At 41.0% G+C, this 14461-nt stretch overlaps 1 non-coding gene across 1 annotated transcript; it reads left to right on the top strand.

Annotated features, from left to right (window-relative positions):
- The first annotated feature begins 6152 nt into the window (after positions 1 to 6152).
- LOC114116741 (U6 spliceosomal RNA) lies at positions 6153 to 6259 on the top strand. The gene has a single exon (XR_003590568.1). It is a non-coding gene; the product is annotated as a U6 spliceosomal RNA (small nuclear RNA).
- Positions 6260 to 14461: the final 8202 nt, after the last annotated feature.

Raw genomic sequence — 14461 nt, 5'->3', positions numbered from 1 at the left:
AACCTACCAAGAATGAATCATGAAGAAATAGAAAGTCTGAAGAGACCAATAATAAGTAAGAAGATTGAATCAATAATCAAAAACTTCCCAACAAAGAAAAAGCCCAGAACCAGATGGTTTCACTGGTAAATTCTGATGAACATTAAAATAGAATTAATGTCAACCCTTCTCAAATTATTCCAAATAATTGAAGAGACAGAAATTCCTTTTATGAAGATGGGATTATCCAGCTGCCAAAGTCAGATAAGAACACTAGGAAAAAATAAAATCATAAATCTATACCCTTGATGAATGCAGATATAAAAGTATTCAATAAAATATTAAGAAACTGCATTCAACAGCACATTAAAAGGATCATACACCAAGATCAAGTGAGATTTATCTCTGGAATGCAAGGATGATCCATATACACAAATCAATCAGTGTGATACACTACATTAATTTAATAAGATAAAAATCATAAGATTATCTCAATAGATGCAGAAAAAGCATTTGGCACAAACAAACATCCTTTCATGGTAAAAAAAAAAAAAAGGCACTCAAAAATCTGGTACAGAAAAAATATACCTCAACATGATAAATATCAAACATGTCAAACCCATAGCCAACATCATATTCAATGGTATATAGGTCATACTCAATGTTTTCTCTAAGATCAGAAACAAGACAAGTGTCCCACTGTTACCACTTGTATTAAATACAGTTCTTAAAGTCCTAGCCACAGCAATTAGGCAAGAAAAGAAACAAAAGGCATCCAAACTGGTAAGGAAAAAGTAAAATTATCTTTGTCCACAAATGATATGATGATATATATAGAAAATCCCCACAAAAAGAAAAAACTGTTACAGATAATCAATGAATTTAGTGAAGCTGCAGGATACAACATACAGAAATCAGTCACATTTATTATATGTTAAAAATCAATTATCTGAAAAAGAAATAAAGAACACAAGCTCATTCACAATAGTATCAAAAACAATAAACACTTAGGAATAAATTTAACCAAAAAAGTAAAGATCTTTACACTAAAACTATAAAACTTTGATGAAAGAAATTAAAGAAGATACAAATGGAAGGAAATCTCATGTTCATGGATTAGCTGAACTAATATTTTTAAAACGTCCATATTACCCAAGGCCATCAATAAATTCAGTGTAATCTCTTTCAAAATTCCAAGGGTGTTTCTTGGAATAGAAAAAATTGGAAAAAAAAAAAAAGTCCTAAAGTTTGCATGCAGCGATGAAACTCCTGAATGACCAGAACAATCCTGAGAGAGAAGACAAAGCTGTTAGCATCACACTCTCTGATTTCAAACTATACTACAAAGCTACAGCAATCAAAACAGTATTTTATTACTTTTAGTCACTGATTTATAATTTATTGATTGATTTTATATTTTGGTATGAAACTTCAAGCACATGTTAATTTGACTTACATTGGACTCAGAGGGAGAGGGAGAGGGTGGGATGATTTGGGAGAATGGGAATTCTAACATGTAGACTATCATGTAAGAATTGAATCGCCAGTCCATGTCTGACGTAGGGTGCAGCATGCTTGGGGCTGGTGCATGGGGATGACCCAGAGAGATGTTGTGGGGAGGGAGGTGGGAGGGGGGGGTCATGTTTGGGAACGCATGTAAGAATTAAAGATTTTAAAATTTAAAAATAAAAAAAATAATAATTTGACTTACAGTTTTAATCAACATAAAAGGATTCTTATTTTGCTACTTACTGAACTGTTTGAATTATTAAACCTATTTTTAATATCCCTCTTCTTTATTTGTTCTCATTTAATACTGTATGAAATATCATATGAAATATCTTCTTGACTTTCATTTTACCACTGACTTTGACAAAGCTGCTAATAACCTGAAATTGATGACACCTGAAGAGTGGGGCTTGGGCACAAGGGTGGGTGGATCCTGTGTTACCCTTCCATATAGGTATTACTCTGATTTTTTTTTAATCATTAAAGTAATTAAATTAAATAAGGAAAAGGAATTAACAAAGTCACAATGAGACTTTGCCACCTGCATTGGACTTCGACTATGTCACTTTCTAGTGTTTTCCCAAAACCAGAAAAACTTTACCTTCAGATTCATATCTGTAGGATCTATCATTGATGCCTAGCATCTCAGAGATGTTAAATAAATGCTTTGAATTAAATACATCGATCAATTAATATGGAATGAACCTTCTTTTTACAGAAAGTAAGAGAGTATAAATCATAGAACAATAAAGAAGTATTAACAATACAGTGACTGGTTATCCAGGCAAAAAAGTTCACCCTGAAGCTAGATCACGTTTAAAATCCACCTTACTACTTTGTGGAAGATTTCTAAACTTCTAACACTTGAATTTTCTCAAGCTTAAATGGTGATTATAACAGTTCACTCACATAGTCGCTATGAAGCTGAATAGAAATTACCCATATCACAGTTTGCAGATACAGTAAATATCAGTTTCCCTTTTCAGACCAGTGATAAATGGTATAGCAGCTTTAGTGGAAAAAAAGTGCCTGGATTTATATATCTTGATGAATTGATTTATGGAAAGGAATGAGAGAATAAACTGCAAATACACTGCAAAATCAATGCTAAAACTTTAAAGTGAATATGTCAGGCCAATACACAGAGACAGCATATAAATACTTCCACTAATTCTTCAGAAACTCTGGTTCCAGATGCAACAATATCTCAGACTTTAACAGGAGAGTTTCATACCTGGAAATCTTTTTCTATGTATATACCAAAGCCAGGGCTTCCTTCAGATGACCTTGGACCTTCAGAATTAGCCTGAATCAAAGACAGAATTAAAGAAGAAACAAAAGAACCAGAACTGAAACTCAGATATTTTAAAAACCAAGACTTGTTTTTACGAAGTTGAGTTTCCCAGTTTCACAGGTTTGACTCTGTGCATTGCACCTCCAGGTTAGCTTCTCTGGTGCCAGAGCTATTTCAGGATTCAAAGAGAGTCCTAGGCATGATACATACTTCTATTGAGATTAAAAAAAAAAAATCAACATTCCTTAAAGATATCTCTTGTCAATTACAACTCAAGTGTTGATTACAAAGGGCAACAATTTCCCATTCAAGACTGCCCAACTCTGGTCTAGTTTAACATATTCATCAAATCTAAGTTAACTTCACAAAGGTCTTTAGCACCACAAGAGGGCATCCCCTCCTCCAAACCCTACCCCCAAACTCTGAAAGGCACATATATGATTTGGACAATACACAAAGGAACAAGAGGGGATTCAGAAACAAATGGCTGTTGTGATGGGAGCTCTGAGGTCCCTGATCCTGGCTGAGAGTCCAGGAAGAAGGCATCCACTAGCGGACACCAACAAGAGAGCATTGTGTCCGCAGAAGACGGCACGTTGTGTACAAGGGGGAAATCAAATGCATTGTAGGCATTGCTCCGATTTCCCATAACACAAATGTTATAAAACAGGGAACAGATGAATGAGATGGCAGTTGATACAGCAGATAAGTGCAGAGCATGAAGTCTAGTTACAGTCAACAGTTAATCAAATTCAATGCACAGCTTTTATCATCCTTGGCCTTTGACTCTCCGACACTGACATTCCCCACACTCTATTTAGGGAGTTTTGACTTGGCTGGAATCTCTGAATTGTAATCACATTTAGCTGAAAACAGCAGGGAGTGGGGGCAGTTTAATCATTTTTAGTGAAGATGGGGAAGGAAAGCATCAGAAAACCCTCTTGTTTTCCCAGTGTGGTTTAATTAGCATCTTTCTGAGTCACTTCTTAGCTGTGACAAAAACCTGAGCTTTGTGGCTGGAGGAAGGGGTGTTATCACAGGTATGTGGGTGGGGAAGGGGCTGGAGCAGGGATGGGGTGGGGAGAAAGCAGAAAGTGGAGGTAGGAAGAGGCCCCGTTTGCCTGTTGCTTTCTTGACCTACATAGATTTCCCTTTTGGGGACTGAATGAGGACACACAACTACCTGCTCTGAAAGTTGCACAAAAGAGCATCTGTTCTATTCTAAAGGTGAGAAAAATCTTTGTGCAGGAATAAATATAGCAGCAGTACGAATGTCTATATTTATTCACATCCGAGTGAAAAGGAGCTTTTCAAAGCCAACGAGAATATTTTCTATGTGTGACCTTCACGTGCCTAAAAATAATTTCACTATCATGCACACATTTCATGTCTTTGAAGCAGGGAAGAGAAAATTTTCTTTTTTTCCCAAATCTGTATCATGACTAATTTGGAGATAACACAAGCCCCCAAAATCTCCAAGATAAAAGTAAATCTCCTATAAACACAAAGGAAATATTTTCTACTAGCTGTTTAATTGTTTCCACTATATCCCAAAGAAGAGGTGACTTGATTGAGAATTTAATGATATGAACAGTTCTGTTCATGGGTGGCCAAAAATAAATGCTTTAAACTGGTTCAGGTTGGTCACCTGGACATGAAAATTGCAATTCCCCTGCCAGATGGTTGTAGGAGGAAACCTTGCCAGAATCTCTACCATAGAGGGAGGTGGTTCCAGTCTTCCAGCAGCCCCCACCTGCTCTTACATCCCTGGGTGAGTTCAAGTATGGCCATCCAGCAGCCTCAAAACTGCAGGGACCCCAAAGCTTGCTCCCCTCCCCACAAATAAAAACAAAACAAAGCAAACCAAAAAAGCTGGGTGCCCTGAAGATCTTCAGATCATTTCATGTGTAATCATATGAATCATTTATAGGTATTTTCAGAGTCATATCCTTTCCTATTATTTCCCTAGTGTTGGTACTTCTATTTCTCTCAACAAGTATTAACTGAGTATTGGGGTAGCGAGATGTCCTTCCAGGCTCCTGGGAGACTGCAGGGAACAAAATTCAGAACACCCCTGCCCATTGGAGCTTCTAGCAGGGAGAGAGGCAGACGATACCAGTACACGTAGGAACATTACATGGAAGAATGTTAGGTGGAGCCAAGTGATAACAATTCGGGGTAAAGGGGAGAGATTGTGGGATGGAAAGGCTGATATCCTATGTGGGAAGGTCAAAGAGGCCACTCAGAAAAGGGGATGAAAAGTGAGGGTCTAAAGGAAGTGGGGGCAGGAGCCATGGTGACACTGGGGGAAGAATATCTGTGGCTGCCCAAGCCTGCAGTGAAGCAGGGGAGGGGGAGCATAGATGCAGGACTCAGGACCGCCAGCGGGGAGGGGCAGTCAGGCCCAGGCCACAAAGGCCTTGACCCCTGCGCTGAGGGACATGCAGTGCCGCTGGAAGCGTTTAGCAGAGCAGTGGCAGAACTCTCTCCATCTCATTAGGATTGCTCTGGCCATTATGAGGTCTTAACAAGCATCCAGGTAAGAGATGAGGAAGTCATAGAGGTGATGAGACCTGGTCAGGGTTTTGGGGAGGTTGGGGGTATATATTTGAAAGAAGAGTCCAAGGGATTTGCTGGTGAGTTGGAGACGGCATGAGAGGAAAAGAGGCCTAGAGGCCACGGTTGCCATGCGGAAGAATAAGAAAGATGGTGGGAGGAACAGAAATGCAGGAGAGGTGCTGAGAAGGCAGCAGAGGTAAGACACAGATGGGGCTGGAGGGAGGAGTCTGAACTGAAAACATGCGCTCGTGAATGACTAGCTCATAGGAAAGGGTGATGGTCTTGGGATAAAAAGCAGTCACCCAGGGAGTAAGTACAGACCACACGGAGAAGAGGGAGGCTTTGGACAGGATGTGCTGCCATGCTGGGATTTGAGATACGGAGGGGGCAGCAGAGGAGCCTGAGAAGAGCCCTCATGAGGAAGAACAGACAGGAGTCGGGGTCCTGGGGGACAGCTGGACAAATTGCTAAAGGAAAAGCAAGGGTTTCTCAACCATATGTTATTGATGGAATGAATAAAGATAACAACAGGCCATTAGACTGGGTAACATAAACCAAAGTAGTTAAAGGATTTTCCTGGTGGCTCAGACAGTAAAGAATCCACCTGCAATGCGGAAGACCTAGGTTCAATCCCTGGGTTGGGAAGATCCCCTGGAGAAGGGAATGGCTACCCACTCCAGTATTCTGTCCTGGAGAATTCCATGGACAGGGGAGCCTGGCAGACTACAGTCCATAGGGTCACAAAGAGCCGGACACAACTGAGAGACTTTAACTTTCACTTTTCTTTCATTAAAGTAAAAGTCTATGAACAGTGCTCGCTTTGGCAGCACATATACTAAAATTGGAACGATACAGAGAAGATTAGCATGGCCCCTGCGCAAGGATGATATGCAAATTCATGAAGCATACCATATTAAAAAAAAAAGTCTATGAACATTTCTACTCCCTGTTTATAAGAAAAAGTACACATGTCAGTGGATCATAAGTTAAGCAAGTGGATGGAACCTAGCAGCTCTGACCCAGTGCCAGGTCAACATCCCTGAGGGGCCCCAAGGTGCAGGCAGCAATGAAACCCCAGCCCACAGGCCACTCTTGAGGGTCAGGATAGACACTAGAAATGTCAAGTGACTATATTATTTGCAGTGAAGGTACAGTCTGGGGGCCACTTCACAAGGTCATTCCTTTTTCCTCAGGAGCCTCTTAGCATCCTTCAGGTGGGAAAGCCTTCCAGGGACAAGGCTGAGTTTCCCACAATGACCTCCAGCCTCAACACAGAATGAGACCCTGAGCCCCAGAAAAATGGCACTTGGATGATATACCTCCAGAAAGGAAGTGACGGTGGTCCCCATCTGCATGAAGCTCACTGCGGGGGGGGGGGGGGGGCGGGGTGCGAGGGGACAGTGGGGCAAACACACAAACAGGGGAGACCTCGGCTTTGCTGTGCAGTGCAAGCACTGTTCTGTGCAGAGTCAGCAAGTTCTGACTCCATTCACATGGTGTGCATTCAGATTTGCAACACAAAACAGGAGAAAAGGCTGGAAAACATGCTATTGCAGAGCTGCTCCCCCAGTCCTGGCTCAGAACAACGTCTTCTGCTTCCCCAGGTCTGGGTGATACATCCTAACAGGGGCCCTACGGGGCTGCTGCACTCTTCAGGGAAAACCGAAGATGGGTTTAGAAATACACACAAACTACCAGACATTCCTCTAAACGTACGGCAACTACCGTTGTCATAATTTAATACAATACAATACAATACCGTTGTCATAATTTAATACAAAAGAAGCCCCGGCAGCGTTTTCTGCTGACTCCACTGAACTGAAATCTGTCTTCCACACAAACTCAGTTTCCAATCTGCCTGGGAGCAGAACCAATAAAACGCACGTGGCAGCCAGACTCCCCCCTCTGTCATGCAGGTAGCTGAGATCAACAGTCATGTGAGTTCAGACTTAGCAGGAACTGATACAGGTGCTTGTTCTATTCTCAAGCCTGAAGCACCTGGCTCTCCAATTCTTTCCTGAAGGAGCCCATGCTGGTTGTCAGACCACAGGGTCTCCTGTCCCTTCAGAAGGACCACAGCTAATTTAATGCTCTTTTAATGCCAGGCATCCTTAACCCAGGGCTTCCCTGATGGCTCAGTGGTAAAGAATCCACCTGCCAATGCAGGAAATGTGGGGTCCATCCTGGGTGGGGAAGAACCCCTGGATAAGGAAATAGCAACCCACTCCAGGATTCCTGCCAGGAAAATCCTATGGACAGAGGAGCCTGGAAGGCTACAGTTCATAGGGTTGCAAACAGTTGAATACAACTTAGCGACTAAACAACAACAAATCTTTAACACAGGAACCAGCCAACATGGTGCAGGCAAAATGTCTTCAGAGGAATTTCATCTGGGAAAGAACTGCTTTGGGCCTTTGTGTTCCTCTTAAAATGACCCACATCTCTGCCCTCCCCCAGCCTCCAGCTGTTTTTTTTCTTGAGCTCAACCATATAAGCCGCTGAATCAAAACTAACTCTAAGAGGCTTAGAGCCCTCCTTCAGGGGCCGGTCTGAGATGATGAGAACTACTCTGGGACGATGATGCTGGAAGGCCAGGAAACCATGTGTCTGCTCCTTACAGAAGTCCCTCCTAATGAGTCTGCATGCAGAGATCCCTATTTAGAATCACCTGAAACTGAACCTAAAATGATTGAAAATCATCTAATCTAGCAATGCTTATTGCAACTTTCAGGATGACTGCTTTTATAAAAAGATTTTTTTGATGTGGACCATTTTTAGTCTTTATTGAATGCATCACAATATTGCTTCTGTTTCATGACTTGGTTTTTTGTCCCTGAGGCACGTGAGATCTTAGTTCACTGACCAGGGATCAAACCCACACCCTGCATTGCAAGGCAAATTCCTAACCACTGGACTGCCAGGTAAGTTCCAGGATAACTGCTTTAAATGAAAAAATAAGAGCTTAATTTTTACTGAATATCTCAGGATCTCTAGCTGTGTGTGTGTGTGTGTGTGTGTGTGTGTGTGTGTGTGTGTGTGTGTGAATGTGTTCAGAGTTTAATTGGGAAAAGAAGGGTTAGGGTACCTTTTATTTTACTTTAAACCAATAATACCCTAGCTGTACATTGAGAAAACATTACTCACTCCTGAAGAGTTTTGATATATGAATTCCTTTGTTGAGCAAGTCCATGCATGTAGGCTACACATATATTGTAGGATATTTGCTGCAGAGCTAAAGCTCCCAATTCTTGTTCAGAAATTGCACTGTGTCAGTGGTGCCCACAGACTCATGGCTCCAATCTCTGCCCCCATCCCCAGGCTGCATCCCTGGGAGTCTCCACCTCTTCACATAAGAAAACTTGCCATCAGATTGAGAGGCCATCTGGGTAATCTGGGATGATCTCATGCTGAGTCCCTTCATTGCATCTGCGAAGACTCATTTTCCAAGCAAGGTCACATTCGCAGGTTCCAAGGGCTAAAATGTGGACCATTCCACAGACTGCAGGGGGATAGGTTTTTGGCAGATGGAGATAAACAAGGACAGTTTAGCACAGCTGTGCAATGATGCACAGCACTGCCCTGCATGCAAAGAAATTGTGACATTCTCATTTCCTAAAACTAAACAGAACTTTCCCATGAGTTTCAACATGTGCCAGTGGAGATATGAGGAGAGGAACTTTAACACAGAAATCCAAGGAGAAGAGGCAAGGAGAAAGGTATCTTACATCCTTGCCTTCCCACAACTGTCTCCCTCAACACACTCAATGACAGAGGGAGGGCTAAGGCCTCCACTCCTCCTTTATTCTGGAACAAACTTTCTCTCTGTCATATTGTCCTCTCTGCCAGGTGATAACTACTCTAACCTAAGAATCAAGTATTTTAGAACAAACTTAATCAAAGTGGGAAAAAATGCACACCTGAAATTATAAATCACCACTGAAGAAAATTGAATGAGAGACAAATAAATGGAATATGCATAGGTTAGGATATTTAATATCGGGAAAATGGATATATTCTCCCTCAAAATTTATCTACTAATTCAACATATTTAATTTCAAAATCCCAGGAACCTAATTTTTTTTTTAATGTTAACAGCTCAGTTCAGTTGCTCAGTCGTGTCCTACTCTTTGCGACCCCATGAATCGCAGCATGCCAGGCCTCCCTGTCCCTCACCAAATCCCGGAGTTCACTCAGACTCATGTCCATTGAGTCGGTGATGCCATCCAGCCATTTCATCCTCTGTCGTCCCCTTCTCCTCCTGCCCCCAATCCCTCCCAGCATCAGAGTCTTTTCCAATGAGTCAACTCTTCGCATCAGGTGGCCAGAGTACTGGAGTTTCAGCTTCAGCATCAGTCCTTCCAATGAACACCCAGGACTGATCTCCTTTAGGATGGACTGGTTGGAGCTCCTTGCCGTCCAAGGGACTCTCAAGAGTCTTCTCCAACACCACAGTCCAAAAGCATCAATTCTTTGGCGCTCAGCTTTCTTCACAGTCCAACTCTCACATCCATACATGACCACTGGAAAAACCACAGCCTTGACTAGACGGACCTTTGTTGGCAAGGTAATATCTCTGCTTTACTAAAATTCATATGGAAGTGCTATAGAACCAGGAGAGCCCAAAACAGTCTTGAAAAAGAAAAACAATGTTGGAGAACACACCATTCCTGGTTCCCAAACTACAGCATTTAGGATAGTGTGAGGTTGGCAAAATGACAGACATATAGTACAGTGACTATAATTCAAAGTCCAGCAATAATCCTTTCCATTTATGATTAATTGATTTTCAAAAGGATGCCAAGACAATTAAATAGGGAAACATTAGTCTTTCTGATAAGTGGTGCTGGGGCAACTAGATCCCCAGCATGCAAAATAACCAAGTTGGACTTCATCACAACACAAACAAGAATTGACTCAAAATGAACCATAGACCCAAAGGGAAAAGGTCAGGTATAAAATTCTTGGATGAAAACATAAGACTTTGTGATCCTGGATTAGGAAATGGCTTCATGGTTATAACAGCAGAGGCCCATGCAACCAAAAGAAACATAGGTAAATTATCTTTCATCAAAATTAAAAATACTCCTGAGCTATAAAAACTGGGAAAACTTTATGTGTAAAAGACTTATATCCAAGTCCCTTTTAAATATATACATACATTGTGTGTGTATGTGTGTATATACATACATACATATATATATATAACTTCTATAACTCATTAATAAAAAGATAAATAAACCAATTTTTAGAACAAGCAAAAGTAGAAATAAAACTTTCCTAGTTCACAAATGACATGATTTTCTATTTATGTGTAGGAAATCCCAAAGAATCATTAAAAAACAAACAAACAAACAAAAACCTCCTGGAACTAAGAAGCATTTATAGTAAGAAGGTAAGATACAAGGTTAGTATACAAAAGCTGCTTTCTTTTATATATACCAGTACTGAAGAAGTGGAATTTCAAATTAATACCCCAATACCATTTACATTAGCACCAACACATTAAATACTGAAGTATAAATCTAACAAAATATGTGCAAGATTAATGTAAGGAAAAGTACAAAATGCTGATGAAAGGCATCAAAGATCTAAATAAATAGAGAGAGACTTCTTATTCATGGATAACAAAACTCAATATTGTTACGCTATCAGTTCTTAACAACTTGACCTATAAATTCAATACAGTCACCATAAAAATCATAATTCTTGAACTATGGTGCTGGAGAAGACTCTTGAGAGACCTTTGGACTGCAAAGAGATTAAACCAGTCCATCCTAAAGGAAATCAATCCTGAATATTCATTGGAAGGACTGATGCTAAAGCTGAAACTGCTATTCTTTGGCCACCTGATGCAAAGAACTGACTCACTGGAAAAGACCCTGATGTTGGGAAAGACTGAAGTCAGGAGAAGAAGGGGAAGACAAAGGATGAGATGGCTGGATGGCATCACTGACTCGATGGACATGAGTTTGAGCAAGCTCTGGGAGTTGGTGATGGACAGGGAAGCCTGGTGTGCTGCAGTCCACAGGGTTGCAAAGAGTCAGATATGACTGAGTGAAGGAACTGACTATCTTGTGAATACTGACAAATGGCTTCAAAGTTGTACGGAGAGACAAAAGACATCCAACACAGCAGCAGAGGAGAAGAATAAAGTAAAAAAAATTGACTTACTTCTAGACTTATTATGAAGCCACTGTAATCAAGATAGTGTGGTACTGAAGAAGAAATAGGCAAGTGGATCATTGGAACTGAATAGAGAGTCCAGAAATAGCTGCAGAAATATAAAATCATATTTGTATGACATGTTGGTCACTTAACTTTCATTTGCAAATGTTCAAGAAGCTAATCTTGCAGATCAGTGACTCTGTCTTCTAAGAAACCCTGGGGAAGCTCAGAAGCACATTCCAAAACTTTGGAGAGATTGTCCTTCCTGAAGGCATCATTTTAATTGTCATTGTTGTTTCTTTGACCAAGTGTATGGCCCATCACTTCATGGGAAATAGATGGGAAACAGTGGAAACAGTGTCAGACTTTATTTCTGGGGGCTCCAAAATCACTGCAGATGGTGACTGCAGCCATGAAATTAAAAGATCCTTACTCCTTGGAAGGAAAGTTATGACCAACCTAGATAGCATATTCGAAACCAGAGACATTACTTTGCCAACAAAGGTCCGTCTAGTCAAGGCTATGGTTTTCCAGTAGTCATGTAAGGATGTGAGAGTTGGACTGTGAAGAAAGCTGAGTGCTGAAGAATTGATGTTTTTGAGCTGTGGTGTTGGAGAAGACTCTTGAGAGTCCCTTGAACTGCAAGGAGATCCAGCCAGTCCATTCTGAAGGAGATCAACCCTGGGATATCTTTGGAAGGAATGATGCTAAAGCTGAAACTCCAGTACTTTGGCCACCTCATGGGAAGAGTTGACTCATTGGAAAAGACTCTGATGCTGGGAGGGATTGGGGGCAGGAGGAGAAGGGGACAACAGAGGATGGCTGGATGGCATCACTGACTCGATGCACATGAGTTTGGGTGAACTCTGGGAGTTGGTGATGGACAGGGAGGCCTGGCGTGCTGTGATTCATGGGGTCGCAAAGAGTCAGACATGACTAAGTGACTGAACTGAACTGATGGACCTGACAGGGAGACCATGGGTTGGCATGATAACTTGTTACTCACTCAACAGTCTTAGGTATGAATGAAAGTCTCTGAAGTGCAATTTTGAATTAAAATGTGAATGACAAAGGGACTTCCTTGTTAGGTTATTGTGAACCTCACATGAGGTGAAATACACAAATGGTTATCAGAACACCTGCCTACTGCATATCATTTCACTAATAAAATTCGGTTCTACAATTATGACCAAAAGAAAAGAAAAGGAAGTATTTGAAAGTCTACCAGTGGGCTTGATAACATTTAGGAGAGATGGACAGGGAAGGGGCTTAGTTCGAGGTGACACCAAAGTTTCTGAACCAGAATAAGCAAGATGGTGATGCTGTCATTAAATTTAACTAAGCTCAGTCAGTTTTCTTCATGTTGAATTTAGTTGAATGAGAGTGGAAAATTGAAATAAACTTGGGAAGAAATTACACTTGAAATGTTCTTTGCTTCAAAACAGTAGTAGATTCAATGACTGTTGAATGAATATATAAATTCAGGGCTATCATTAAATACCTCTTGTTGGCTCCTTGTAGATTTTGTCCAAATTCCCACATACAAGCTTAGTCCAAAAGATCTGAAGAAGGAGATCTCTTAACCCAAAAGATATAACTCCTCCAAATGAGGTTGTGAAAGAGTCAGGCACTTTGATGATGCTGTTAAAGTGCTGCACTCAATACACCAGCAAATTTGGAAAACTTAGCAGTGGCCACAGGACTGGAAAAGGTCAGTTTTCATTCCAATCCCAAAGAAAGGCAATGCCAAAGAATTCTCAAACTACTGCACAATTGTACTCATCTCACATGCTAGCAAAGTAATGCTCAAAATTCTCCAAGCCAGGCTTCAACAGTACATGAACCATGAGCTTCTGGATATTCAAGCTGGATTTAGAAAAGGCAGGGGAACCAGAGGTCAAATTGCCAACATCTGTTGGATCATCAAAAAAAGCAAGAGTTCCAGAAAAACATCTACTTCTGCTTTATGGACTATGCCAAAGTCTCTGACTGTGTGGATCAGAATAAAACGTGGAAAATTCTTAGAGAGAATTTTCCCAGGTGATGGGAATACCAGACCACCTGACCTGCCTCCTGAGAAATCGATATGCAGGCCAAGAAGCAACAATTAGAACCAGACAGGGAACAACAGACTGGTTCCAAATTGGGAAAGGAGTATGTCAAGGTTGTGTACTGTCACCTTGCTTATTTAACTTATATGCAGAGCACATCATGCAAAATGTCAGGCTGGATGAACCACAAGATGGAATCAAGATTTCCAGGAGAAATATCAATAACCTCAGATATGCAGATGACACCACCCTTATGGCAGAAAGCAAAGAAGAACTAAAGAGCCTCTTAGTGAAAGTGAAAGAGAGTGAAAAAGTTGGGTTAAAACTCAATATTCAAAAAACTAAGATCATGGCATCTAGTCCCATCACTTCATGGCATCTGGTCTCATCACTTCATGGCAAATAGACAGGGAAACAATGGAAACAGTGAGAGACTTTATTGTGGGGGGCGGGGGGCTCCAAAATCACTGAAGATGGTGACTACAGCCATGAAATTAAAAGACACTTGCTCCTTGGAAGAAAAGCTATGACCAACCTAGACAGCATATTAAAAAACAGAGATACTACTTTGCCAACAAAGGTCCATCTAGTCAGAGCTATGGTTTTTCCATAGTAGTCATGTATGGATGTGAGAGTTGGACTATAAAGAAAGCTGAGTGCTGAAAAATTGATGCTTTTGAACTGTGGTGTTGAAGAAGACTCTTGAGAGTCCCTTGGATAGCAAGGAGATCAAACCAGTCAATCCTAAAGGATATCGGTCCTAAATATTCATTTGAAGGACTGATACTGAAGCAGAAGCTCCAATACTTTGGCCACCTGATGCGAAGAACTGACTCACTGGAAAAGACCCTGATGATGGGAAAGATTGAGGGCAGGAGGAGAAGGGGATGACAGAGGATGAGAT

Source organism: Ovis aries, chromosome 10 (genome assembly GCF_016772045.2).
Source record: "Ovis aries strain OAR_USU_Benz2616 breed Rambouillet chromosome 10, ARS-UI_Ramb_v3.0, whole genome shotgun sequence".
NCBI lineage: Eukaryota > Metazoa > Chordata > Mammalia > Artiodactyla > Bovidae > Ovis > Ovis aries.
Note: the sequence above shows the minus strand (reverse complement) of the source record. Positions and strands in the feature narration are given on the sequence as shown.